This window comes from Symphalangus syndactylus, chromosome X, assembly GCF_028878055.3.
Source record: "Symphalangus syndactylus isolate Jambi chromosome X, NHGRI_mSymSyn1-v2.1_pri, whole genome shotgun sequence".
NCBI lineage: Eukaryota > Metazoa > Chordata > Mammalia > Primates > Hylobatidae > Symphalangus > Symphalangus syndactylus.
Window position 1 is genome coordinate 124,070,824 of NC_072447.2, and position 24,023 is coordinate 124,094,846.

Genomic DNA, 24,023 nt, shown 5'->3' on the forward strand with positions numbered 1-24,023 from the left:
CCCTTTCTCCCCGCCCCCTGCCGAGTTCAGAGACTTGCTATAGGCCTGCGTGTCCCGCGCGCTCTCCTTTACCCAACGGGAAGCTCAGAGAGGAGGCCGCGGTTACGACTCGCTGACACCTCCCAGTTCACCTTCCTGGCATGGAAATTGGGAGAGCGAGAGGTTCTTGCTCCCGGTGTCGCTTTTTATCAGACCTCTTGATGGTTTCTCTGATGTACCTCTGCGTCCTTGAACCCTCATATTGCCCACCCCCCCAGTACTCCTGGGCTGAGACCAAAACGCAAGCCACTGAAATAGTCATGTAATTATGACACCAACGGTTTCCTATTATTATTGGAATGAGATCTGAAGCCCCACTGCCTGGAATCCAATCCTGTCTTCACCACACCTTTTGATATCCCAGGAAAGTTACTTCACCTCGCTGTGCCTCAGTTCCCTCATTTGTAAGGTACGGAGAATCTCACAGTAGTGCCTATTTCATAGAAAATTAGATGAGATAGTGCATATGACTCCCTTAGCAAAATTTCAAGCCTAAAGTAAGCATTTATTAAAAAGTACTGGCTGTTACTATTCACCCCAGTATTTCTAGTACTTAACCACAGTGCCAGCACGCAGTGGACAGTAAATATTAGTGGAATTAATGAATATTAGAACTACAGCTGAGGAACCAGGCCTAAAAAGGATAAGGAAATTTCAAAAGTCCACACAGCAAGTTAATGGCAGAGGTGGGACTGGAATCCAGGTCTTTTTTTTTTTTTTTTTTGAGACAGAGTTTCGCTCTTGTTGCCCAGGCTGGAGTGCAATGGCACGATCTCGGCTCACTGCAACCTCTGCCTCCCGGGTTCAAGCGATTCTTCTACCTCAGCCTCCCTAGTAGCTGGGATTACAGGCGCCCGCCACCACCCCCGGCTAATTTTTGTATTATTAGTAGAGACGGGGTTGGCCAGGCTGGTCTTGAACTCCTGACCTCAGGTGATCCACCCGCCTCGGCCTCCCAAAGTGCTGGGATTACAGGCTTGAGCCACTGTGCCCGGCCCCCAGGTCTTCTAATTAAGAGTGCAGAGCTCTCTTTCCACGAAATATTTGATGTGTCTTTTTTTTTTTTTTTTTTTTTGAGACTTGAGTTTCGTTCTTTTTGCCGAGGCTGGAGTGCAATGGCGTGATCTCGGTTCACTGCAGCCTCCGCCTCCTGGGTGCAAGTGATTCTCCTGCCTCAGCCTCCTGAGTGGCTAGGATTACAGGCGTGCGCCACCACGTCTGGTTAATTTTTTTTTTTTTTTTAGTAGAGACAGGGTTTCACCATATTGGTCAGGCTGGTCTCAAACTCCTGACCTCAAGTGATCCACCCTCCTTGGCCTCCCAAAGTGCTAGGATTACAGGTGTGAGCCACAGCGCCCAACCAGAGCTTTCTTTTTTAAATTAACAAACCCATTTACCCTCCAGCAAACATATATTAAGTGTTTGCAATACATCCGGCATTGTGTTAATCATTATTTAAACTTTTTTATTATGGATAATTTCAAACATATACAAAAGTAGAAAAAAAACTATAATGAAATCACTTTTTATGTAGATTTAACATCATCAACTCAAAGCCAGTCTAGTTATACCTGTACCCGTATTTCATTCCTTTCTAGATTATTCAAAAGCGTCTCCTGGACATTATATAATTTTACACAATTTCATCCACAAACATTTCCGTATGTCTCTATAAGACATAAGGAATTCTTAAGAAAAACCCACAACACCACTAGAGCAACTAAAAAATTCCTTAATATAATCAAACATCCAGTCTGTGTTCAAATTACCAATATCACAAATGTGATTTTTTAATAGTCTGAATCAGAATCCAAATAGTGTTCACATTGTGATTGTTTTTGTGTCTCTTAGTTCTCTGTTGTCTATAGGTTTCTTCTCTCTCTTTCTCCCCTTGATATTTATTTATTGAAGAAATCTGGTTGTTTGTCTTTTTTGTTTGTTTTAGAGACAGGGTTTCACTCTGTCACCCAGTCGGGAGTGCAGTGGTGCAATCATAGCTCACTGCAGCTTCAAACTCCTGGGCTCAAGTGATTCTCCTGCCTCAGCCTCCCAAGTAACTGGGACTACAGGCTCATGCCACTACACCCAGATGTTTTTTTTTTAATTTTTTGTAGAAATGCACTTTGTTGCCCAGAGTGGTCTTGAACTCCTGGCTTGAAGTGATCTTCCTGCCTTGGCATCCCAAAGTGCTGGGATTACAGTCATGAGCCACTGCACCCAGCCTTGTTTTCTTGTACCTTTACCTAGTCTGATGCTGATTGCCTCATCCTGGTTCCTTTAAAATATTTCTCTGTCTTTTGTGTTCCTCATAAACAGGTAGTTGGATCTTAAGTAGGGCTGGGCCGGGTGTGATGGTGGCTCACGCCTGGAATCCCAACACTTTGGGAGCCTGAGGTGGGAGGATTGCCTGAGCTCAGGAGGTGGAGGCTGCAGTGAGCTAACTTCAGCCTATGATCGTGCCACTGCACTCCATTCTGGCGACAGAGTGAGACCCCATTTCAAAAAAACAAAAATAAAATAAAAAGTAAAGTAGGGTTTCCAGATTCAGCAAAGATAAATGCAGGACTCCTAGTTAAATTTAATTTCAGATAAACAATGAATGGTTTTGTAGTATTAGCATGTCCCAAATATAATGCATGAGACCTACTAAATATTGCATGGGATGTGCGTACACGAAAATACATATATATATTTATATAAATATATATTTATATAAATTTCACATATATATTTCACATATAAACATATAATTTATATATATAATATATACAAATAAATAAACTATATATGTGTATATATAGTTGTTTTTTTTTTTAGATGGAGTCTTGCTCTTTCGCCCAGGCTGGAGTTCAGTGGCGCCATCTCTGCTCACTGCAAGCTCCGCCTCCTGGGTTCATGCCATTCTCCTGCCTCAGCCTCCCAAGGAGCTGGGACTACAGGCGCCCACCACGATGCCCGGCTAATTTTTTGTATTTTTAGCAGAGACGGGGTTTCACCATGTTAGCCAGGATGGTCTTGATCTCCTGACTTCGTGATCCGCCTGCCTCGGCCTCCCAAAGTGCTGGGATTACAGGCGTGAGCCACCGCGCCCAGCCTATATATAGTTGTTTATTTGAAATTCACTTTTCACTGGGTATCCTGAATTTTACCTGGCAACACTAAGCTTAATCTCAAGGCTATGCTAGATTCAAGATCAATATTTTTTTGAGACAGGGTCTCACTTTGCTGCCCACGCTGGAGTACAGTTGCACAATCATGGCTCACTGCAGCCTCAAATTCCTGGGCTCAAGCAATCCTCCCGCCTCAGCCTCCCAAGTGGCTGTAACTACAAGTATGTGCCAACACACCCGCCTATTTTTTTATTTTTATTTTTTGTAGAGACGAAGTCTCCCTGGTCTTGCTATACTGCCCAGACTGGTCTCGAACTCCTGGGCTCAAGGGATCCTCCTGCCTCAGCATCCCAAAGTGCTGGGATTACAGGCGTGAGCCACCGAGCTTGGCCCAGGTTTTTTTTTTTTTTTTTTTTTTTTGAGATGGAGTCTTGCTCTGTCTCCCAGGCTGGAGTGCAGTGGCATGATCTTGGCTCACTGCAACCTCTGCCTCCCAGGTTCAAGTGATGATTCTCCTGCCTCAGCCTCCTGAGTAGCTGCGATTACAGGTGCCCGCCATCATGCTGGCTAATTTTTTGTATTTTTAGTAGAGATGGGGTTTCACCATGTTGGCCAGGCTGGTCTTGAACTCCTGACCTCAAGTGATCCATCGGCCTAGGCCTCCCAAAGTGCTGGGATTACTGGCCTGAGCCACCGTGCATGGTCTTTTTTTTTTTTAAGGCAAAACTGCTTCATAGGGGGTGGTGTGTGTTTCACTCAGGAGACACATAATGTCTGGTTGTCTCTCTTTGTGATAATAGCTGCCTTTGATGCTCAATATCTAGATTGGTAATTGACTAGAGTTGCAATATGGCGATCTAATTTTCCAAGGCATATTTTAAAGAGGAAATTTAGTGTTGTAATTAAGAGGTCCTGCTCTGAGATGGGAAAGACTTGGTTTTGACATTTGGTCCTACCACTTCCTAGCTGTGTGACCTGGGACAAATCAGTTCGCTTCTCTCAACCACAGCTTCCTCATCTGTAAAACAAGATTAATAATAGTACCTATCTCATAAAGTTTTCGTGAGGATTAAATAAGGTAGGGTATGTAGGGGGTTTAAAACAGTGCCTAGCGCATGGTAGACGCTCAATAAAAGCCAACTATTATATCTCATGAGATTCTTGAAGAATTACGGCCTCTCAAATTCAGAATTTTCCAATATTCAAATCCTCCATTCAACAGTTAAATTACATTTTCACATTGTTTATAAAAATAATAATAAAGGTTAACGAATGAACAGTCTCTCATATTTGTTCAGTGCTTTATAGCCAACAAGGGCCTTCTTCACATGCATTCTTACTTGATCCTCATAGCTGCATTTTAACCAGAAAGACTGGTTTTATTCATTTTTTACATCTGAAGAATCTTGGCCTTAGGGAGGCAATTTGCTACACATAACACATCCAGAAAGTCACACAATAGAGCAGGGAGTAAGTCCTAGCCCAAGGCTCTTTAGATGGAAAACAGGTCTTTCCTCCTGCAAAGATTTCATTTCTTGGTTTCAGTTACAACACCACTGTCTTGTTTTCTTCTTCAACTTTTCTTCTTTTCTTTTCTTCCTCAATCATTTACTTGTTTGTTTATAGCTTTTTTTTGGTAGAGACACTATGTTGTCCAGGCTGGTCTCAAACTCCTGGCCTCAAGCCATCCTCCCACCACGGCCTCCCAAAGTGCTGGAATTAACCGGCGTGAGCCACTGCACCCAATCCAACCTCTCAACTTCCCATTCTTTCAAATTATTCCCTCCTTATCCCCATTCTTGGTGTCTCTTTCTCTTCTTCCCAAATACAGTCATTCTGAATTTCTCTCCTTGGGTCATTTTAATTGCTATATTCTCCCCCTATGATATCTACTCAATAGCTTCATCTAGTCAAATAGCTTCAACTACTCCCTCTGGGAGGATGATTTCCAAATCCATATTTCTGGCTTCTATGTCTTCCTTGAGTTTTGGACCTGAAATTTCAGTTGCCTGCTTGATATCTCCACATGACTGTTTCAGATAGAATCCAACGTTCAATGAATCTGCTTATTTGGATCCTGATTTCAAACAATCAACTATAAACAAACAAGTAAATGATTGAGAACATTTAAATGCTTAATGGATGTTTGATTACATTACAGGCTTAATGTTAATTTTTTAGGTGGCCAGGCATGGTGGCTCATGCCTGTAATCTCAGCATTTTGGGAGGCCATGGCAGGAGGATTGCTTGAGCCTAGGAGTTTGAGGCCAGCCTGGGCAACATGGCAAGACTCTGTCTCTGCAGAAAATTTAAAAAATTAGCATGCACCTGAGGTCCCAGCTACTCAATAGGCTGAGGCGAGAGGATCACTTGAGCTTAGGAGGTCGGGGCTGCAGTGAGCTGTGTTTTTGCCACTGCACTCCAGCCTGGGCATCAGAGTGAGACCATGTCTCAAGAAAATTTTTTTTTAGTTGAGACAATTGTATGTAATTATAATTAGAAATGTATAGTGAATTGTTTGAGGATTATATCATATGATGTCTGGGATTTACTTCAAAATAATTCAATTCAGAAAACAGTATGGAAGTTCTTCAAAAAATTAAAAATAGAGTTACTATACGATCTAGCAATCCTACTACTGGGTATTTATCTAAGAAAAATCAAATTAGTATGTTGAGATATTTGAACATCCATGTCCATTTCAGCACTATTCACAATAGCCAAGATATGGAACCAATCTAAGTGTCCAACAGTGAATGAATGGGTCAAGTGTAGTATGTATACACAATGGAATACTATTCAGCCACCAAAAAGAAGGCAATTCTGTTATTTGTGACAGTATGGATGAATCTGGAGGACATTATGTTAAGTGAAATAATCCAGGCACAGGAAGACAAATGGATCCCTTAGGAGTAGAGTAGAATAGTGGTTGCCAGGGCTGGGGGAATTAACAGGGAGAAGGGCTGGGGGGAGGTTGGTCAAAGGGTACATATTTACGGTTAGATAGGAGGAATAAGTTCAAGAGATCTATGATACAGCAAGGTTACTATAGTTAATAAGGATATATTGTATCCTTGAAAAATGTAGAGAGTTGATGTTATGTGCTTTCACTGCAAAAAAAAAATGATTAACTATGTGAGATACTGTAGTTGTTAATTAGCTGGATTTAACCATTCTACAATGTATATGTACTTCAAAAACATCATGTTGTACATGATAAACAATTTTACATGTCAATTTAAAAAATAAATAAATTTGAGGCCAGGCACTGTGGCTCACGCCTGTAATCTCAGCACTTTGGGAGACCGAGGCGGGTGGATCACGAGGTCAGGAGTTTGAGACCAGCCTGGCCAACATGGTGGAACCCTGTCTCTACTAAAAATACAAAAAATTAGCCAGGTGTGGCCGGGCGCAGTGGCTCATGCCTGTAATCCCAGCACTTTGGGAGGCCTAGGTGGGCGAATCACGAGGTCACGAGATTGAGACCATCCTGGCTAACACGGTGAAACCCCGTCTCTACTAAAAATACAAAAAATTAGCTGGGCGTGGCGGTATGCGCCTGTGGTCCCAGCTCCTCGGTAGGCTGAGGCAGGAGAATGGCATGAACCTGGGAGGCGGAGCTTGTAGTGAGCCGAGATCACGCCACTGCACTCCAGCCTGGGCGACAGAGCGAGATTCGTCTCAAAAAGAAAAATTAGCCAGGTGTGGTGGCGTGCACCTGTAATCCCAGCAAATTGGGAGGCTGAGGCAGGAGAATCGCTTGAACCCGGAAGGCAGAGGTTGCAGTGAGCTGAGATCACACCACTGCACTCCAGCCTGGGTGAAAGAGCAAGACTCCATCTCATTAAAAAAAAAAAAACAAAAAAACATACATTTGAAAAAATAAAAAAAAGTTCTAAGTTTAATTCAGGAAGGGGAGGAATAGGTAAGATTGATAAAACAAAATTGACCATGAGGTGATAATTGTTGAGCTAGGTAATGGGTATATAGGGCTTCAATATCCTATTCTCTCTATTTTTCTCTCTGTTTGAAAACTTGCATAATAAAGATTTAAAAATATTAAATAGATCCAAAATCAAATTGATCAACCTTACCTACATCCATCTCCTGACAATTGTTTTCCCATTAATGTCCTCTTATCTTCCCAGTTACTTATTGTGAACATGCAAAGTTCTCTTGGTTTTGTCCTTCTCCCTAACTTCTACATCCAGTCAGTTGCTGTCAGGTCAATGTTCCCTTCACAGTGAATCTTGCATCCATTTTTTTCTTTTCAAACTGCCACCACTTTATTAAGTCCTTCATCACTTCTTGCCTTAAATAGTGTAATAGCATACATACATTCCTCCCCATTTCCAGTCCCTCCTTACTTTATGCATATCAAACATCTAGCATAGTGCTTGGTACTTAGTTTTTTTTGGAATGCAGTGGTGCCATCTTGGGTCACTGCAACCTCCACCTCCTGGGCTCAAGTGATTCTCGTGCCTCAGCCTCCCAAGTAGCTGGGACTACAGGCATGCGCCACCATGCCCGGCTAATTTTTTGTATTTTAGTGGACATGGGGTTCACCATGTTGCCCAGGTTGGTCTCAAACTCCTGAGCTCAGGCAATCTGCCCATCTCTGCCTCCCAAAGTGCTGGGATTACAGGTGTGAGCCACCGCGCCTGGCCAATACTTGGTTCTTTCTCCCTTTCTCCTCAACCATGAATTCACCTTTCTCATTAGTGCCTGCTTAACCCTCTGATTGCATCTTCTGTCTTCCCTGAGAGACATGCATAGACACTAGGTATGCTTTCATTTTTATTTTATTTATTTATTGAGACACAGTCTCACTCTGTCACCCAGGCTGGAGTGCAATGGTGCAATCTCGGCTCACTGCAACCTCTGCCTCCTGGGTTCAAGAAATTCTCCTGCCTCAGCCTCCCGAGTAGCTGGGATTACAGGTGTGAGCCACCACTCCTGGCTAATTTTTGTATTTTTAGTAGAGATAGGGTTTCACTATCTTGGCCAGGCTGGTCTTGAACTCCTGGGCTCAGTTGATCCACTCACATCAGCCTTCCCTGAGAGAGACTGCCCTTCACTTCCTTTCAGCATTGCTTTTCTCTCTGTCCTTGTTTGATCCTCAGTAGGCTTCACTGCTGCCTTCATTCCACCCTCACTGCCATGCTTTGTGGAGGAAACGTGTGTGTTTGAATAAAGACTGACTTCTCAGTTCCAAAGTTAGATGTGAGAGCAGTATTTTTCCTAGCTCTGGATGAATGGGCCTTTACATTTTGAGAAAATAGTCATACTGATTGTGAGTAAAAGCGAAGCAAGTTTTAAATCTCCCTCTTGTCCCCCGACTTGGTTGGGAAGAAAAGGGAAGATCTTTAGTTCAGAGGAATCAGCTTCAAGATCCAGGCAGGATAGGGTAAATGCTAATGTTGAAGAAAGAAATGGGTGGATGTTATTCCAGTAAGCTGGGGGCTTCTTGAGGAAATACTTCTTGCCTAGCGATGAACAGCAAGAGCTGCCACCAGTGGGTCTCATAGAATCAACATCAGCAGTGCAGATTGGGTGAAGGTGCTGTGGCCCAGGGATGTCTCAGGGAAATTACTATAGAACTCTTGTTTTTTGAGGTCTGTCTGGTGTAGTTCTGTTTGTTATGGACAGCAGCCAAGCTGTCAGGTGTTGGGCTGACCATGCACAAAGAACCGTCCTATCCTTCAAAAATAAAATGCCGTTAAGTCAATCACATTCTACCATTTTAAGCATAACACTTGTAACTAAATCAAACTGCTGTATTATAATCAAAATGCATCCTCCCGTTTTATATTTAAGGCCCACAGGCTTCAACTAATTTATGGGACCATCTGGTAAGAGAGAGAGAAAGTCTCATTACAAAGTGGCATTTGTTTTCAGGCTCAGACCTCAAAAGGGATTGTCCTGAAGACCCCAACCAATTCCCTGTGTGACGGTCTAGCGCTCCCGACCCTACCACTTAGGTAGAAAGAACATGACTTTGGAGTCAGATAAGATTCAATTCTCTCCTTCAACTCTCCCAAGCTGGGTGCTTTGAGCCACAGAACTCCTGAGGTTTGAGTTTTCTCAGTTTCCTCATATGTAATATGGGAATTAGATTATACCTGAAGTTGTTTGGAAGATTAGAGGAGACATAGGCTCCCAGAGGGACCCTAGAGCTATTGGTCCCCTTCCCAATATCTATAACTTAATCCTCCTTCATTGTATTCACTCTGAGTCTTGCTATTCTGGCCTTCTTTGCCTAACATCCACTTTTACATACATAGACACTAGGCATGCTTTTATTTTTCATTTATTTATTTATTTATTTATTTATTTATTTATTTATTTATTGTTGAGATGCAGTCTCACTCTGTCACCTCCACCTCCTGAGTTCAAGCGATTCTCCTGCCTCAACCTCCTCAGTAGCTGGGATTACAGGTGTGAGCCACCACACCTGGCTAATTTTTGTATTTTTAGTAGAGATGGGGTTTCACTATGTTGGCCAGGCTGGCCTCGAACTCCTGAGCTCAGGTGATCCACCTGTCTCAGCCTCCCAAAGTGCTAGGATTACAGGCGTGAGCCACCACGTCTGGCCTAGGCATGCTTTTAAACAGATCTTTGAACTAAAGGGCTAAAAAATAAGTTTTGTTCTAATCCTGTTATTTGCTCACTTTTCTAGAAAGTAAAGAATTGAAATTGGGATTGCCGTGATATAAACTTGTCAGAAGGCAATTTTGCCTCTTATGTAGTGTGCTAAGCAAATCTATTCTCAAAGTCCTCTCCTATATTTACATAGTTGAAAGGATTAGATTAGTTGGTTGGGACAAATCTTGGTTGCAGCTCAGGGGTGGGGAGGAGAGGGAGTGAAGAGTAGGTTGGTTAGAGATGGAAAATATGGGAATAGGGATGCTTTTAGACTCTATCTAGATAACTGTTATGTAGGTTACAGCTTTATTTCAAGTGAGAATGTGAATATGGCTGTCTTCCTAGTTAGAGCCTAATGCTCAAAATTTCCTTGAAACCAAGAAACAAAATTAAAAAGTGATGATTAATATTGGCAGAATGTAATTGCTGAAGCTGAGTCATGGATACCTGGAACTTCATTGTGTGATTCTCTATACTTTTGTGTGTGTTTGAAAATATCCATAATTAAAAGATTTTTATGTGACAATAGAGGTCAAGAACTGAGGAGTTTGACTGTCATGTCAGAAAAGCTAGTAGAGCATATCTGAACCAGTATAATTTGTTAGAGGAAATTATGGTGATTTCTATAATGCTTATTTAGTTAACTGGATTTACTTGAAAGATTATATAGCATATGGCAAACAGATAAAACATTCAGTGGATATAATATAAATTGATCTCAAAAAAAATTTTTTTTTTTTGGCCTGGTGCTGTGGCTCATGTCTGTAATCCCAGCAACTTGGGAGGGTGTGGGCAGATCACTTGAGGCCAGGAGTTCAAGAGCAGCCTGGCCAACATGGTGAAACCCCATCTCTACTAAAAATACAAAAAAAATTAGCCACGCATGGTGCCGTGCACCTGTAGTCCCAGCTACTTGGGTGGCTGAGACAGGAGAATTGCTTGAACCTGGGAGGCAGAGGTTGCAGTGAGCTGAGATCATGCCACTGCACTCCAGCCTGGGCAACAGAGGGAGACTCTGCCTCAAAAAAAAAAAAAAAGTGTGTTTTTGTTTTTGTTTTAATTCAGACGGGATTTGCAGGTCACCAAAAGGCCTCTGACAGGATGTCACAACCACTGGTTCTGTTTTTTATTTACAAGACGTGTCTTGCTCTGTCACCCAGGCTGGAATGCAGTGGCGTGATCATGGCTAACTGCTGCTTCAACCTCCTGGACCCAAAGGATTCTCCTGCCTCGACATCCTGAGTAGTTGGAACTACAGGCACCAGGCGCAAGCCACCATACCTAGTAAATATGTTTTATTTTATTTTTGTAGAATGGGGTCTCACTATGTTGCCCAGGCTGATCTCAAACCCTGGCGATCCCTCCTACTTTGGCTTCCCAAAGTGTTGGGATTACTGGCATGAGCCACCACTCCCAGCTGTGCATAACATCTGTTTTTAAGGGAATTGAATCACCATAGGATTGTAACCCGCTTTCCTCTGAGTAGATATTGCCTGAGAAGTAGGAAACAAAGATAAAGATAAAGGAGGTTAAAGGATTGTTTTGACATTTCAAAAGCATGATTCCTTAAGGATAGGAATGGGTGGAGCAACATTTTTTTAATAAATATATTTCTGCAAAAGAGCTGAAGGAATGCACAGTGAAATCTCTGAGTTGATTACATTAAACTCTTCTTGAGCCATGAATTACTTTTATTTTTTATAAACCAGGAAGAAGCCGAATACCTGAATAGACCAATAACAAGTTCTGAAATTGAGGCAGTAATTAATAGCCTACCAACCAAAAAAAAGTCCAGGACCAGACAGATACACAGCTGAATTCTACCAGAGGTAAAAAGAGGAGATGATACCATTCCTTCTAAAACTATTCCAAACAATAGAAAAAGAGAGACTCCTCCCTAACTCACTTTATTAGGCCAGCATCATCCTGATACCAAAACCTAGCAGAGACACAACAAAAAAAAAAAGAAAATTTCAGGCCAATATCCCTGATGAGATCGATGCAAAAACCCTCAATGGAATACTGGCAAACTGAATCCAGCAGTACATTAACAAGCTTTTCCACCAAGTTCAAATCAGCTTCATCTCTGGGATGCAAGGCTGGTTCAACATACATAAATCAATAAATGTAATCAATCACGTAAACAGAACCAATGACAAAAACCACATGATTACATCAAAAGATGCAGAGATGGCCTTCGACAAAATTTAATACCCCATCATGCTGAAAACACTCAATAAACTAGGTATCGATGGAACGTATCTCAAAATAATAAGAGCTGTTTATGAAAAACCCACAGCCAGTATCATACAGAATGGGCAAAAGCTGGAAGCATTCCCTTTGAAAACCAGCACAAGACAAGGATGCCCTCTCTCACCACTCCTATTCAACATAGTATTGGAAGTTCTGGCCAGGGCAATCAGGCAAGAGAAAGAAATAAAGGGTATTCAAATAGGAACAGAGGAAGTCAAATTGTCTCATACACAGATGACATGATTGCATATTTAGAAAACCCCATTGTCTCAGCCCCAAATCTCCTTAAGCTGATAAGCAACTTCAGCAAAGTCTCAGGATACAAAATCAATGTGCAAAAATCACAAGCATTCCTATACACCAATAAACAGACAAACAGAGAACGAAATCGTGAGTAAACTCCCATTCACAATTGCTACAGAGAGAATAAAATACCTAGCAATACAACTTACAAGGGATGTGAAGGACCTCTTGAAGGAGAACAACAGACCACTGCTCAAGGAAATAAGAGAGAACAGAAACAAATGGAAAAACATTCCATGCTCATGGATAGGAAGAATCAATATCATGAAAATGGCCACACTGCCCAAAGTAATTTATAGATTCAATGCTATTCCCATCAAGCTACCATTGACTTTCTTCACAGCATTAGAAAGAAACTACTTTAAATTTCATATGGAACCAAAAATAGCCCACATAGCCAAGACAATCCTAAACTAAAAGAACAAAGCTGGAGGCATCATACTACCTGACTTCTAACTATACTACAAGGCTACAGTAATTAAAACAGCATGGTACTGGTACCAAAACAGATATATAGAACAATGGAACAGAACAGAAGCCTCAGCAATAACACCACACATCCACAACCATCTGATCTTTGACAAATCTGACAAAAACAAGCAATGGGGAAAGTTTCCCTACTTAATAAATGGTGATGGGAAAACTGGCTAGCCATATGCAGAAAACTGAAACTGGACCCCTTCTTTACACATTATTCAAAAATTAACTCAAGATGGATTAAAGATTTAAATGAAAGACCTAAAACCATGAAAAACCCTAGAAGAAAACCTAGGCAACACTATTCAGGACATAGGCATGGGCAAAGACTTCACAACTAAAACACCAAAAGCAATGGCAACAAAAGCCAAAATTGACAAATGGGATCTAATTAAACTAAAGAGCTTCTGCACAGCAAAAGAAACTACCATCAGCATGAACAGGCAGCCTACAGAATGAGAGAAAATTTTTGCAATTTATCCATCTGATAAAGGGCTAATATGCAGGATCTACACGGAATTTAAACAAATTTACAAGAAAAAAACAAACAACCCCATCAAAAAGTGAGTGAAGGATATGAACAGACACTTTTCAAAAGAAGACATTTATGTGGCTGACAAACATATGAAAAAAAGCTCATCATCACTGGTCATTAGAGAAATGCAAATCAAAATCACCATGAGACACCATCTCACTCCAGTTAGAATGGCAATCATTAAAAAGTCAGGAAACAACAGATGCTGGAAAGGATGTGGAGAAATAGGAACACTTTTACACTGTTGGTGGGAGTGTAAATTAGTTCAACCACTGTGGAAGACAGTGTGGTGATTCCTCAAGTATCTAGAACTAGAAATACCATTTGACCCAACAATCCCATTACTAGGCATATACCCAAAGGATTATAAATCATTCTACTATAAAGACACATGCACATGTATGTTTACTGCAGCACTATTCACAATAGCAAAGGCTTGGAACCAGTCCAAATGGCCATCAATGATAGACTGGATAAAGAAAATGTGGCACATATACCCCAGGAAATACTATGCAGCCATAAAAAAGGATGAGTTCGTGTCCTTTGCAGGGCATGGATGAAGCTGGAAACCATCATTCTCAGCAAACTATCATGGGAACAGAAAACCAAACACCGCATATTCTCACTCTTAAGTGGGAGTTGAACAATGAAAACATATGGCACAGGGAGGGAAACATCACACACCAGGGCCTGTCGGTGGGTGGGGGACAAGGGGAGAGATAGCATTAGGAGAAATGCCTAATGTAGATGATGGGTTGATGGGTGCAGCAAACCACCATGGCACATGTATACCTATGTAACAAACCTGCACATTCTGCATGTTTATCCCAGAACTTAAAGTATAATTTAAAAAAAATGCAAATAAAATTGTCAGTAATAAACATCAGTATCAGCAGATTTATAAGTTACATGTATCTCAAATTCTTTTTTATACATGTACTTTATTTTTTATTTACAAATATTTGTCAAATAAAGATTGAGTATATTTTGGAACACACAAAAAAGAAGAAATTACTTAGGCAGATAGTGAGGGAATGGAAGTCCTCTGTAAGGTTTTACTTTTAATAAAAAGCAGCCCTAAATTATTTTCCTTTCTAACAAAAAGCAGCCTGTAAAATCAAGCCACAGACATAGATGCCAGCAGTTGTGCCAATCATGCTCAAGATGTCGACTCCATCTTCCCTTCTCTTCGTCAGCCACATGTAGAGTAAGGAGCAGACCAGATGGAGTCTGCCAAGTGAAAAGTTCATTTGCATAATAAGATTAGGGTGGGGCAGCCCGCCTCCCTGTGCGCTATGTAAACATCATACCTGGTCGAACCAATCTGTGAGCCCTATATAAATCAGACACTGCCTCCTCAAGCCTGACTATAAAATCTGGGGCATCTGCCAAGGCCGGTGGCCTTTCCTCTGGGAAGTCCCCTGTCTCTCACTAGAGAGAGAGCAGTTTTCCTTTCTTTTTCTTTGCATATTAAACCTCCACTCCTAAACTGCTTGTGTGTGTCCGTGTCCTAAATTTTCCTGGCGTGAGACAACGAACCTGGGGTATATACCCTGGACAATGTAGCTGCTTCATGACTGAAGAGAAATTGAGTTGCAGATCCATTTACTTGGGGTTAATGGAATATATTTATGTGGTGTAGTGTCACTTCTGTGTATAGTTAAGTTATTGCTGGCCGTATCTGTATAGTAATGACTTGTGGGAGCACTTCTAAAGTAGTCAATTCAAAGCTTTTTAAGTATTAGTCATTACATAAAAGACTTGACATATCCTAAAATCTTACAGCTTCTATATAAAAGAAATAATAGGTTTGATAGAGGTTTTCTTAAATTTGACAACAATCCAGAACTTTACATCACATTAGCCAGTAATGGGTTGCCATGCTGAAAGAGGCTTTTCTAAACTCTTGGGAAAAACTAAATTGTTTTTCTATTCTCTCCATAGAAATTACACTACAAAAGTAGTATTGGATGAAGAGGTAATCAAAAGACATGCAGACAAAAATATAGGAAAAAAGGTAGCGTGGAGGTGCGTCAGCTAATATAATGAAAATATTATGTTATTTTTCCTGATTTTGTGATGTTTATGGTATTTGCCAGTTTTAAAACTTGTAGTTTCTTGTGATTTGTTTTCTCATTCTAAACACATGTTCAGGATTTTACCTAATTTTATTCTTTAAAAAGAAACTTATTTAACCCAAATGATATAAGCTTCTGCCCCATAAAACTTGGATCTGCCACTACCGATGGGGTAAATAGTGATGGCCATTTGGAGTGTGCCATGTTATAGATAAGGACACTGGCTTGCCCAAGCTAGCATAGATAGGGGTACAGCCAGGATGCAATGTTGAGTCTTCTGGATTTAAAGCTTATGTTTTCTTCACTATCTGAAACTATCTTCTTCCAGATGAAAATTTATGGTAATCAACACAAATTGTAGTAATAACAACAGTCTATCAAGTGCTTAGTAGGTGTCAGGCATCAATAAATATTTCATTTAAACTGCACAATGACTGTCTATATTATCATCCTTATTTTACAGTTGGGAATACTAAGATTGAGAAAAGTGAATTAAATTGTTCAGGCTCACACAGCTAATAAAGGATGAAAGTCAGGATTTGAATTCGTGTCTAAATGAGTCTAAAGCCTCAACTATGTTACAAACTGCCTGGGGAGAAAACCCTGGAGTTCCTACAAAGGAAGACTGGCTTATTGTTTCCTTCCATCAACCTCCAGTTGAGTACAGAAGAGGACAGTGCCTTCTCTGACCCAGATGTGAGCAGATCAAATCCTTCCCCCAAAATTTTGGCACACCAATATGAACCAAATGCCCTAGGTGTCTCCTTCCACAAATCCTAGACAGTGTTCTGTCATTACCTTTGCCCACTCCTATCCTCTCAAAAGCTAATCTTGGCTGCTCAATTGTGGTGTTCCTCATAGACAGGAGGCCTAAACATGATCAACCAAAGAACTTTCTGGCCTCTTCTTCAGGGTCATACTCACAGTTACCATTGAGGGCTCATAGGCACTGCATTACCACTGAAGCAACCCTGTACTTCCTCCCTTGCTATCACCAATCCTGCTTTTGGCAACACTATTACCTTTTTCAACTATTTTTTTTTTTTTTGAAACGGAGTCTCGCTCTGTCGCCCAGGCTGGAGTGCAGTGGCGCGATCTCAGCTCACTGCAAGCTCCGCCTCCCGGGTTCATGCCATTCTCCTGCCTCAGCCTCCTGAGTAGCTGGGACTACATGTGCCCACCACCACGCCCGGCTAATTTTTTGTAGTTTTAGTAGAGACGGGGTTTCACCGTGTTAGCCAGGATGGTCTCGATCTCCTGACCTCGTGATTCGCCCACCTAGGCCTCCCAAAGTGCTGGGATTACAGGCATGAGCCGCCGCACCTGGCCTACCTTTTTTAACTATTTAAGTGATGTCAAATATGGTTGTCAGAACCTGGGCTGCCAAGATTCCTTTGATTCCTCGTAAAGTCTTCAAGAAAGGGAGATGCTGTCCCCAGGGCACATACCTGAATCCTATTAGTTCTCACTTCACTTCTCAGCTTGGGGGACAACAAAAGACCTCTGTGTCACAGCCTTTCCATGTTCCAATATGAGATTTCAACCTGACCCTCTCAGTAGGGCAGCAGGAGACTGAAATAAGCATCCCTGCCTTTCAGGGCACCAAGTACCTGAGGATGTTTCTGTACTTGTCTACTTTTGTGCTACAAACTCAAATTTTTGAACTGGATTCCAAGTCTCACCAGCTGACCTATTCTAGTTGTCAAAAATCAGTAGTTATTTTCTCCTCTGTATTTTTCTGACATAGCACTGCTTCCAAGTCATCAAAATTGGCATCCATTTGTCAAAGGTCTTGGAGGTAGTGGACAGCATATGCTAAAATAGAACCTTGAGCCAAGCAGGTTGACAATTTCCAAAATGTTCAAGTAAGAGGAGGAGCACATGAGAGAAGTTTGCCCAGGTGAAAACTCCTTCGTCTGTTAGTTTGCTTTCTGGGGGATCCCTCAGCAAGGACAGCTTTATTTTGATAGGCCACATAGTTAAGCCGCAAACACTCTTCCTCACTGTCAGGCCCTGGCATTTTGTACCTGCTTCCCCCTTCCTCTTCAACTCCACAGCCCTTTCTAATGTGTGCTCCAATTCTGACCTGACCATCCTGAATCAACTCATTGATGAGCTTTGCAATCTTTGAACAGTCCTTCTAACAGCGCCTGTGGTACCGGCTGAATCTCCCAAATGTCTTTAAATGTTGAACACTGGCCATTCAGTGATCTTTTCAGGGTCTATGCCCAGCCCCTGCTGTGATTTTATATATCCAACGTATTATTTTTTGTTCCAAAGTTTGTTTGAACTGATTTTTAAAAATGTCTACCCAAAATATTTTAATGAGGTCTTGCAGAACTGGCATTTGTCAAGGGACGGTTTCAGGCTGTGTTTCCCAAGTGATCCAGTAATGTGAGGAGCAATTGCTCCTCTCCTCCAAAGCACCACCAAATATAATTATGTCATCTAAACAGGCAAGTACCTCCAGGTAATTCATATCACCAATTGCCTTTCCATAAAACCCTGGAAGGTGTCTGGGCTGAAAAGATGTATGGGACAGTCTTTCAAATAGGTAAAACCCCACAGAACAGATGAAAGCTGTCTTGTCTTTATTTCGGTCAGCCATACGGATTTAATAATAGCACTTCTCAAACACAGAATTGGAAATCACTGATTCCCTACCATACAGTCTAGAGGGTAATCTGTCCAAAACACTCGCTATCTTAGGTGAAAAATGATAATAGGACATCTATATTCCCGGCCCTGTGTCTGCCCTCTCCTACAGTGAGCTTTGCTTCTTTCTCTTTATGAATTTGTTTATTCAGCTAAATTAACTCTGACTGCACATTATAATCTATGGAGTTTGTTATAAAACATCTATCCCTGGACCCTACCCACCCCTAGAGATCCTAACATTTTCTAAATATCTACTCTATGCTACGCCCCATGCCTTGCCCTAGGTGTAAAGGAAATCCAGTCATGGACCCTGCCCCTCAATTCATAGTTGAGGGGCAAAGATGGATAAATAAAAAACTATAATTCATCAAGAAAATACAGTATAATTCCATGTTCTTTTCTTAATCTAGATTGTTTCTCATAAAATTGTGCCAGTATGGGTAAGGTAAACATGGATTTGTTCAACAAGTCCTTGTATATAGGAGGAGGAGTGTTTCCTGGGATCTTGGGTGACATAAATTGAGGATTTTAAAAAAACAGTAAGATGAGGCTGGGTACAGTGGCTCATGCCTGTAATCACAGCACTTTGGGAGGCTGAGGCAGGCAGATCACTTGAGGTCAGGAGTTCAAGACCAGCCTGGGGCAACATGGCAAAATTCAGTCTCTGCTAAAAATACAAAAATTAGCTGGGAATGGTGGCGGGCACCTGTAATCTTAGCTACTCAGAAGGCTGAGACAGGAGAAACGCTTGAATCTTGGAGGCAGAGATTGCAGTGAGCTGAGATCGTGCCACTGCACTCCAACCTGGGCGGCTGTGTCTCAAAAAAAAAAAAACAAACATATATATATACATATTAAAGTAAGATATATATGAATGTCCATAGAAGTTTCATTTGTAATAGCCAAAAATGAAACAGCCCAGACATCCTTCAAAGGATGAATAATTAAACAAACTGTGGTACATCCATAACTTGGAATACTACTCAGTAAGAAAAAGGAATGAATTATTGATACACATGACAACATGGATGAATCTCCAGACTATGCTGATTATGTTGAGTGAAAAAGGCTAATCCCCAAAGGTGACATACTGTATGATCCTATCTGTGTAATCTTCGTGAAATGACAAAATTATAGAGATGGAAGAGTGATTAGTGGTTGTTAGGGGTTAGGGAAGCTGAGAGGAAGTGAGGGAGGTGTGGTTATGAAACGGTAACATGAGGGATCCTTGTGGTGACTGAAATGTTCTATGTCTTGATTGATTGTAGTGATGGTGATGCAAGGCTATACTATGGTAAAATTATATAGAACTAAACACTCACCCACACACCACATGCAAATATACATGTAGAGGTGGTGAAATCTGAATAAGCATTGTGGATTGTACCAATGTCAATTTCTTGGTTTTGATATTGCACTATAGTTGTATAAGATGCTAACATTGGAGGATACTGAGGAAAAGGTGTGTAGGACTTCCTTACACATGTCTTGCAATCTTCTGTGAATCTATAATTGGTTCAAAAAATAATAGTCTGAGAAGCTGCTAACCAGAAATCAAAAGGATTGAAAATGTCAGACACATCTGTAAATGCAAAACTACAAATGGTGTCATTAGGAGAACCTGGGAATATAGTTAATCTTCGATGTTACAAGGAGGACAAACTGTCTCAGGGAATATTACATTTTATTTTTATTTATTTCACTTCAACTTCCAAATCCCAGACTCAGGAGATTCTCCTGCCTCAGCCTCCTGCGTAGCTGGGACTACAGGCATGCACCACCATGCCAGGCTAATTTTTTTTTTGTACTTTTAGTAGAGACGGGGTTTTGCCATGTTGGCCAGGCTGGTCTCAAACTCCTGACCTCAGGTGATCTGCTTGCCTTGTCCTCCCAAAGTGCTAGTATTACAGGCGTGAGCCCCAGAGCCCGGCTGGGAATATTACATTTAAAAACAGATAAGTTTCATTGTTTGTCCAATTATAAAAGAATGTTTCTTGTGGAAAATTTAGAACATGTAGCCCCAAAAACATTATTAATAATCCTACCAATTTGAGATAACAATTATTTTTCATTTAGAATGGGTTTTTTTGTTTGTTTGTTTTGTTTTTAGCTATAGAGTCTCTCTCTATTGCCCAGGCTGGAGTGCACTGGTTTGATCATAGCTCACTGCAGCCTCAAACTCCTGGGCTCCAGAGATCCTCCTGACTCAGCCCCCCCAGTAGCTGGAACTACAGGCACACGCCACAACATTCAGCTAGTTTTCTTTTTAGCAGAGATGAGGTCTTGCTATGTTGCCCAGGCTGGTCATGAACTCAAGCTCCTGCCTCGACCTCCTAAAGTGTTGGGATTACAGGCATGAGCAACCATACACAGTCTTTTTTTTTTTCTATGCATAAAATTAAAACAAAAATTTTCATACTCAGCAATACATTTTTTTCTCGTCTTTAAAGAATCATTTATTTTGAGCCAGGCTGGATAAAATGATCATTTATTAATATAACTTTAATGTACATATAGTATTCTATCATATGGATGCAGAATTAAGATTTACCCAACCCCCTATTTTGAACATTTAGGTTGTTTTCAAGTTTTTGGCATTATAGATACTGCTGCCATACATATCATTGTACATACATCTTTGTATATATCCCTGATTACTTCCTTAGTATAAATTCTTTGGAGAAAAATTATTGGGTCAAAGATTATATACATTTTTAAAGTTTTTGCTACATCTGGCTAAATTGCCTGTCAGAAAGTTTATATTAACGTTCCACCTATTTTTTTTTTCTAGAGCACATTCCCGGTTGCTGATGTCAGCAACAAGGCTGGAGAGACCCACTGTACCAATTTGTTTGCTCCTTGGTCCAGTGCTATAGAATCTAGCACAATGCTGAGTACATACTAGGCCCTCAGAAATATTTGTTGATTTAATATCTTTCATAATGTATTCTTTGAAATTTGCATCTGAAACTGGTGAGAAACAAAATAATCAAAATATTAGCGTGCTTTAACCCCGAATTATATTACTGACATCTAGTGAAGAGTGAGGTCTTGAGGGAATAGGACAGGCATGTTTTTATAGAGAGGAAGGATCTGGGAAAAATCTGGAGGCTCTAAAGTAGAAAGCAGAAATCACCGGAGGTTTCTGGGAGTAGACTGAGGGAGTCTAAAAGGAGGAGAGAGAGGGCACTTGTGAAGTGCACCCACTCCATCAGTTTGCTGGAAAGGGAAAACTGTCTGAGGCATCAGGGTAGTTGTTGGGGAGATGGGAAAAAGGCCCCCTGCTTCCTGCTACTAACTCCTGTAAGCACTCGGGGTGCTAATTGACCTGGCAGCTTGGATATAAAAGTATCTAGTGTGCAAACTTCTCCCAGCAGAAGTCTGGGCAGAATTATGCTCAACTGTGCTTTTATTTTTATTTTTTATTTTATTATTATTATTATTTTTCCAAGACGGAGTCTTGGTCTGTCACCCAGGCTGGAGTGCAGTAGCGCGATCTCAGCTCACTGCAACCTCCGCCGCCCAGGTTCAAGGAATTCTCCTGCCTCAGCCTCCTGAGTAGCTGGGATTGCAAGCACCCACCACCACATCCAGCTAATTTTTGTATTTTTTTTTTTATTAGAGACGGGGTTTCACCATGTTGGCCAGGTTGGTCTCAAACTCCTGACCTCATAATCCACCCGCCTCAGCCTTCCAAAGTGCTAGGATTACAGGCATAAGCCACTGCACCCGGTCGTACTTTTATTTTTTATTTGGGGGAGGGAAGGCACAGGTTTCATCTGTCTTTCCAAGTTTTCCCCTTTATGTCCTGCATGTGGCTGTTACCAGTTATGTGGGACCAATGGCCAGAAGTCTGAGCTCCTGATCATTGCAGCTCCTTTCACTCTTGGTCTGAAATGCAAACAGGGCGGGGACCATAAATGCCCCAGGGCTGTTTGGGAGGAGCCCTCCATGGTTTCCGGAAAGAAGAGGCAACAGCCAGCTCTATTTAATCACCAGATGTGATTAAATAATAAAAATACGTGAGCACTTAAAAAATTACGCCAGGCTCTTCTTGAATGACTATATGTTACCACATTTAATCTTCATAACAACCTTGTAAGATAGGTCCTTCTTATCCTTGTTTTACAGTTGAGGAAACTAAATTAACTTACCTTGATCACTCTGCCAATATGTTGCAGAGCTAGGATTTGCAATTGGATCCGAAAGTCCACTTATCTGATTTCAAACACCTGCTCCTAACCTCTGCCTGAGTTAAAACACACAGGGCAATGGGCATTCCTGAACCTATTTCCTGCATTGCATGTCTTAATTTCTCAGATTCCACCATTTGAGATTCAATCCCTTGGATCATGAAGGCTTTCCTATCCAAAGATCTTTTTAAAAAATAAATCTGGTGCCTGGCATGGTGATTTCACGCCTGTAATCCCAGTGCTGTGGGAAGCCGAGGCAGGAGGATAGCTTGAGCCAGGAGTTTGAGACCAGCCAAGGCAACAGAGTGAGACCTTGTCTCTACAAAAAAAAATTTAAAAATTAGCTGGGTGTGGAGGTGTGCACGTGTAGGCCTAGCTACCTGGGAGGCTGCAGTGGAGGAGGATCACTTGTGCCCAGGAAGCGTAGGCTGCAGTGAGCTATGATTGTGTCACTGTACTCCAGCCTGGGTGACAGATCAAGACCCTGTCTCTAAAAAAAAAAAAAAAAAAAAAAAAAAAAAAAAAAAAAATTAGAAACTGAATCTATCTAAATGAGCAGCAATGATTTACCATCAGCTAGCACACCAGATAATATTTGAGTGGAGAAAAATGGGCCATTATCTAAATCCTTCAAACAGGCCAGGCGCAGTGGCTCAGACCTGTCATCCTAGTACTTTGAGAGGCCAAGGCAGGCAGATCACGAGGTCAAGAGATCAGGACCATCCTGGCCAACATGGTGAAACCCCATCTCTACTAAAAATACAAAAAATTAGCTGGGTGTGGTGGCGCGAGTCTGTAGTCCCAATTACTCAGGAGGCTGGGGCAGGAGAATCACTTGGACCCGGGAGGCAGAGGTTGCAGTGAGCCGAGATCACGCCACTGCACTCCAGCCTGGCACTGGAGACTCCGTCTCAAAAAAAAAAAAATAAATAAATAAATAAATAAAAAATAAAAAAATCCTTCAAACAAAGGACATGCATAATTAATTCAGTTTCCTCAAAGTGGTCAGTTTTGGAGAATCAGGACACAAAGGTCCAAAAAGGATAGATTAACTTTTTAAAATATCTTTCCCCACTGGCAAATAATAAATTTTATATTGGTACCCTTAGAGCTTTACTACCGTTTAGAAAGCCAATCATTTGGGGCCTTGTCCATTGTTTTTGCATGCCAGATGACCTTGCCAGCACGTTTAGTAAACAATACATTGTAATTCTCAGAAGGTTGACTGTAACCTTCTTCTGTAGCCTTTCTTGCCTCCCTGAAAGTTCCCTTTGTTTCTCAAGATTACACGAAGACTCAATCGCAATCAGGTACCATGATGGAGTTTTATTTCTTCTCAGCATGCTGTGTAACAGGCTGTTTGATTTTCTGGGCTTGGGCTATCTCCTCTACAAAACTGTAAGTTCCGGGGAAGGGATCTTGTTAGTCTTGTTTATCTCTCTATTCCCAATGACTAACATAGGGCTTAGCATATTGTAAGTGTGATGGTTAATTTTATGTGTCAATTTGATTAGCTTAAGGGATGTCCAGAGAGCAGGTAAAACATTATTTTTGGGTGTGCCTGTGAGGGTGTTTCCAGAAGAGATTAGCATTTGAATTGGTAGAGTGTAAAAAGAAAGTTATCCTCATTAATGTGGGTGGCCATCATACAATTTATTGAGGGCCTGAATTTGGAGGAAGAGTCAATTCACTCTCTTGAGCTGGGGCATGTCTTCTCTCACACATCAGAGCT

General features: G+C 41.3%; 1 long non-coding RNA gene across 1 annotated transcript; it reads left to right on the forward strand.

Annotated features, from left to right (window-relative positions):
* Positions 1-89: 89 nt before the first annotated feature.
* Positions 90-14,856, forward strand: LOC134736018 (uncharacterized). The gene is made up of 3 exons (XR_010119674.1): positions 90-448; positions 10,955-11,078; positions 11,504-14,856. It is a non-coding gene; the product is annotated as an uncharacterized lncRNA (long non-coding RNA).
* The last annotated feature ends 9,167 nt before the right edge of the window (positions 14,857-24,023 follow it).